The sequence below is a fragment of the Acanthaster planci genome, linkage group LG02, assembly GCF_054643075.1.
Source record: "Acanthaster planci isolate LZ-2023a linkage group LG02, COTS_SCS, whole genome shotgun sequence".
Lineage (NCBI taxonomy): Eukaryota > Metazoa > Echinodermata > Asteroidea > Valvatida > Acanthasteridae > Acanthaster > Acanthaster planci.
Genome location: NC_141778.1, coordinates 14,189,076 through 14,195,625, shown reverse-complemented (window position 1 = coordinate 14,195,625; position 6,550 = coordinate 14,189,076).

Here is a 6,550-nt window from a genome sequence, read left to right as displayed (position 1 = left end):
GTTTAAAGGTGCTTGTGAATATCCGTCAAATATTCACACGCAGTTGGTTGCCTGGCGCCAAGTGCATGTTAGTTGTTACACGAGCACACGGAACTTCGAAGTTTGTTACCTCACAGCGCTGAACCTTAACGTCTTAAGCAAACGGTATATTTTCTTCTAATGTTATTCTGGAGTTTTGCGAAAATTCAAATGAAAATGGCACACTAAGACTGCAGTGTGCTGTACATGAGCACTAGAGTGCAGTGCGCCTGCAGCTCCAAGAGACTTTTTTTGCCAGGCCCTCTTGGCCAGGCACGACATTTTGCTACTTTTCTATTCCATCGTCAGTCAACACCTGCATCAGTTGCCTTCCAATGCTGGGGAAAATACATCCCAATGCACTTAAGTCGACATGCAGGAACGTGGCGGTGACAAAATGCCGATGATTTAAGTTCTAGAGCTGTGGGCAGCCATTAATAGATTGGATGTGGTCATGACTGCACAACTTAAAAAAGAATGTATAATTGAATCTAGGAAAAAGCTACCTGAATTAGAAAAGAGAGGGTTTTGCAACAAAAGAAAGCAGCAAGAAATCCCACGACAAAAGTCAATACTTTTTTCTTAAAAATATCACTAAATTAACTTCAGAGATTGAACTATACATATACAACATTTTGGAATGAATGAATGCTACGCTCGCTGCATCCAGCTGAAGGAATTCCACTTCAAGCTAGGCCTATCTTGCACAAAATATCAGTTAGTGTGAGTTTTTCAGTCTTCAAAATAAGATGGTAATTAAATGATTTATTTCTGACTGAGACCAATGTGTAAAATTAATTTCGACAATTACATCTATGGAACTCATATAAAAAGCGCAAAAAGTGTCCCTGCAGATGTTGCAATGTACGAGGTCATTCGCCTGAACTTGGTATTGATGAAGCGTAAGCCAATAAGATTTGCAACCGGTATATCGCGAGTTTGATCTGACGGTGAGTGGGCAGGCCAGATGAAATTAAACTCGAGGCAGACATAGAAAGCATTTTCCAGCTAATTCGATTACATTCAAGGTTGTATTCCTCATGAAGCGCAACTAATACAAATCACGGGACGAAATCGTTTGCCTCTGCCGTCTGAAGATATTTTAATTGGCATGTAATAACAAAACCATGATTTTACATTAATGCAGTCAGACCTCATCACTTCTACATACCGTACTAGAAATCCTTGAATGTAATCGTATAGACTGATTTCTAACACAGTTGTTATTATCGTCTCGTCAAACTTTGAGGACAAAGTTGAGGCTCAAAATCGTGCTGCGCATGCGCCGTGGGAAACAAAGATTGAGCGAGCGGCAACAGTGCTTCGACGTCTTAAATTAACCTGTAACAAGTCCAGTTAGTATAAAAGAGGTAATGGTTTCTCCTACACGTGAATAGACCTCTCACTAGTAAATTTCATAATTATGCTCGCATGCGCACAAACATTCTTGGCGGTAAGAAGTGTGAAGTACAGGGGTGCGACTTCGACGATCATTTTCTCTGAGGTTTTTGACATTGTTAAGTTTTTCTTCAGAAAATCCCATTAAATCTTTTGCTATTAGTTTCTAATTTTAGTGGAATTGTTGGTGCTCTGTTAAAAGTTTTAATGTCGTAATTTTTCCTATGTGCACGAGATCGTCGTTTCTTAGTGTGGCCCCCTTCCACCCTAAACTATATATATAAACTACATCGTCAGTGACCATGGTGCACCAACCTGTGCATTTTGTAAAACACCGATGTTCAATGTACATGTATACTGTGCGTACATGTACCTGTACATAGCTTACCATTGATCTTGGTCTTAGCTTGGAGTACTCCCAAAAGAAATGGTATCCAGTTGTTGTGTTTGGAGTTGTACAAGACAAAGTGCAGATTCCAAAGAGAAAGAGATTTGGTTCTTCAGGTTTCTCAAGTGCAGAAAGCAGCGAATCGAATGGGTATAGTACTGATACATGTACATTGAACCATGGAAGTAGACTGAACATCAGTACGCGTTTTTACAAATGTACAGGTTGGCAACGATGTAGTTTATATTACTATGATAGAAGGGGCCATACTAAGAAACGACGATCTCGTGCGCACACGAAAAATTACGATTTTAAAATTTTTTCACAGAGCAATGGGATTTTCTGCAGAAAAAATGAACAAAGTAAAAAAACTGAGAAAAAAATGATCATCGACGTCGCGCCCCTGAACATGTACATTTTCAATGGCCCTCTCACGCTTCTTGCCGCCAAGACCATTTGTGCGCATGCGTGCATAGTTATGAATTTATTAATGAAGAGGTGTACATCATGGTGTTTGTGCTTCAATATGAATGCCCTTTGACATAGGGGCGAGCCATCCGAATAACTCTCACAACACACCATCACTGTTGTTGGCCCGGGCACCCACTGCGATACCGGTGTTGACATGCACTTATGGTACTTTTTGACAGGAAAGAATATTGATTTGAGGGGATGAGAAGAGTGGATAAACAAATGAAGTGACCACGTCGCGCGTGACTGGAATACTGAGTAAAAACGGAGACATGCAGATTTTTTGATAAGGTCGGAAGTAGGCATACCGCAACAATTGCCAGCAGTGCTTAGATTGTAGGGTTGCAAGCAGAATGATTTGTTGGGCTGCAAGATTTGGTATGAGGGCGCAAAACTTTGGAGATGCAGCATAGCATGTTCCTGAGTTATTCCAACCATAACTAACAATTTTGTTATTTGTTGTATAAATCTGCTGAATATTAGGCCAAGTTAAGAAAGAAGTGCGATGCCATCAGAAAAAAAAATGATGAAATGATGCAATGGTTTTTTGGAGAGAAATCTTCCAAATGTTTGTCAAACTGTACTGAAATTAAGCAAGATGGACTACCTTAAACGAAGGAGTATGAAAAAAGTTCTCACAATGCATAACAGGACTCGGTAGTTACAATTATTTTGTTATTCTGCAAAAACGTGATCCTACCGATGGGTAAATTTTGAACAACGACAATAGCCTTATCCGATTAGACGTCATGACTACGGTAGCACCACACTCACGCACATTCTTCAGCTTGACAGACGTGTGTGTGTTTCGCAAATCATGACACTGTACTGGTCGAAGAGGCATGTAACGCCCACGTACCTTTCCACGAGCCTTGTGCAACCAACCTTGTTCTCATGGGTACGATCTTACAGCGTCATGTTGGTTCCCACCTTACCTTGCGCGTTCTATTGAAGGCACACGCACATAGCCCATCGGGAGTCGAGGATGTTGTGCAACCACAGAAATGCCTTCTAGTAATTCAGGTTGTTTAAATTAACTATAGCCACGTATGTTTATGCCCCACAGATACGATCATTACAAGTGCACATGCGCACTTTATTTTCAAGGAGACAACAACTTGGTTTTTCGTGCTAGCAGACGACGTTATGGCGCAGAATGTTTCAACCTGGTCGCGTAGCTGAGGGTTCCGCACATCACAAGTCCTCGTCCTAATGAAGTTCCTGGTTGTGGTCAATTTCCAAGGCTACCACTCCCCAAGACTCCCAGGCCATAATTTTACAACCACAAGCCTGACCACAGTTTCAGGAAGTTATACTACCCAGCCTGCATCCCCCTAGGCTATATAATCACCCCCCCCAAATGTTTCATGGTCAGTCTCCATAGTCTGTCCATAACGTGTCCACTAGCCTTCCCGCTAGTCTTCAACTCAGTCTTCCTCGCTATTAGTTTTCCTAATAAATCATTGTCGACCCAAGTATCATTGTCACCATGTCAGTTCTCAATTTTAACTCAACTCCTTGTCAGGCGACGCTTATAAGCTCTTGTGTGACAAAATTTAAGCGTTACAACTGGTGGCAGCGGTGGGACAGTTCTCAACTTCAACTCAACTCGTTGTTAGGCCACGCTTATGAGGTCTTATGTGACAAAATTTAAGTGTTACAACACCTTCGCGGAGGAGAGGGCTGACTGCAGTTTTTAGGCATTGGTTTTCAGAGCATTTACAATTTTTATCTCTGTGTTTTCCTGGACGTCGTGTTTCTCTGAGGAAGTGACCTTGTACTCCTAATCTGTAAAATATATAACTTTTTCTACAGTGCAACTTGGTATGTACTAGCCAATTAGAAGGAGTTCGTCTGGTATCAGAGAGCATGTGAAGTTTTGTGGATAGTGCAGATCTTTATACTTTTAGCTCGATGACGTAAGTATCTATTTTTTCATTCCATCATAAATGTGATGTTTGAAATCGCTAGGCGGATTTAGGCAAGTGTGTGAACGCATATACAGTACTTAGAGACGAAAGGAGAGACATTAACCGAGTAGTCAGTAATACTAGTAGTTAGAAATGTTTTCCGACTGCAATCGTTTGTCATTTGTGCTCATGTGTGCATATTCAAGGAGCATACAAGAAATGTATTATAGTTTGTTTTTATCAATAAAGTACATAGCTTTGAACGTTTTAATGATAGAAAAGCGTATCATGTATTTATGAACAGCCGCCATGTTTGTAATTTTCATATAGCCAAGAGAAGCAAGAAGTTGAAAACCACATTTACATGTATATTGCGAGTTGGAGTCTTACTTTATTCAAGTTTCAGTCGATTTAGCTTGGTGTTAGTAAATAGTTCCGTAAGAAAGACTCTTATTCTTAGGTCTACATAAGACGGTCGTTGTTTTTTGCTATGAATGTTTGTTACCATGCAACAAGGAAATGCTAAGTTGGGTACCACATGTGTATTTCTAGTACATGTCTCGTTCTCATTCTTCACTTGATCTGATCAGTATAAATGGGTATATCTCACGACATGCCAAATATTTATATTTAGGTTTGATCTTATTTTATACGAGTGATTGTCATTGCAATTTGCCAGTGCTGTACGAATATTCGTACTGAGACAGTCAAAACGTATAGACGAATATCTCAACAGCTGTAATGGCGTTTTGTAATCGCTATGTTACCAGATAATGATAGAATTAATAAACGGCGGAACAATATTGGCCGGAGCTCATGGTACTTCGCTACCGCCTTTTAGGGCCTAACAACTGGTCTTGTGTACAATTCTGTGTAGTTGAGTATAATTAAGACTACATAGTCTCTAACATCTTGCACATGACAACGGGCCCCTCTTCATCTAATAACAAGAAGGATATTGATAACTAGCGATGCAACTGTGCCCCACTAGTGGTCGTCTAATCCAACCATCCATCATTCGGGAACTCAAACTATGGTGAACTATAGTCGTTGCTCTAACTTGTTGTAAGCTGTTTTAACTCTGCTTCCTTTTTATATTGAAGATCAGCGTGTGCCCTCACAATTCCAACTTAGTCCTCAAGGTAAAAGGTCAGGACTACCAAAAACTCAACCAGGTCTCTTTGCTGTTTCAAATGATAGAAAACAGTGTTGGTGGTAAAATAATTTGCACCTGTGCGTCTACTGTGAGATGAAGACAGGCCGATCGTCAGAAGCTCAAGTCGATTGAATCCAGTGAATGGAGATCCTAACCCCTACGTATAAAATTAATGTCCACCTTAACGAAAGCCTAACGGTGCCATGAAGTATATAGGCTATTTCAAAAAGTTCAGTGTATTGTAGCGCCGGCGGGTCCGGCCGGTGGGGGCGCCAGCTCGGACCCGCATGGAGTTGGCTGGCTGCCCGCGCTGGTTGCGAACGGCCCGCGGTTTTCCCGCCTCGCGCCTGCGCAGTCCCTGCCGTGAGGCGCCATGTTGAAAAAAAAAAGGGATTGTCGGAAGAGGACATTGTGGTGCTGTCAGATTGCGACAGAATAAAGCAGACATTTTTGTGACCAGAACAGTGAGTTGCACCAGCGTGTCGTTCTTACAGCGTCGAACCCTGTGCAGCGGGACACACTACAATATAGTTTTCCTATAAATGGAAAATAAATACTTTCCAAAAGTTGTTTTAAGAAGATTCTTTTCTCAAGTTCGTTTTTAACAAGGAACTTTGAAAACGCATTTGAAACATAAAAGAAGTAAAAAGAACTCTACTTTTAGAAACACTCAGTTGCTAGTCTCAGGGAAAATTTTTACAAGAGGTTTTTCAAATGCGTTTTTTATGAGATATGTATGTTTTCAAGTTCATTTTAGGAATACGGTTTGCTTTCGGGTTTGTTTTAATATAAAAAAGAAACTTAAAAAATATATGAAACGAACTGTGAAAATAATGTTGTAAATATAAATCCTCTCCATATAGGAACAATGTTCTTTTTTAAATTAGATCTCGTGAAAACGAAGCTTGAAAAATACATCTCATGAAGAGAGCTTGAAAACAACACATTTCACGTTTGAAAATGTATACCTGATGGTGAACTTGTGGGCTTCGTGGGCGATAGACAACCAAGATCCCTGAGGGAGCAAAACCAAGACCGGACTAAACTCTTAATACTAAGATAAGTAAGATTAATTACATTGTCTCTGATATCCGAGAGAAGTTTTGCTTTCTAAACCGGAGGGGACTTCAAAATATTTATTCAGATGGTGTAGTCGATAGATATATATATTCTTAAATTATAATAGGGCTAGCGTATTTAAGGCATAAG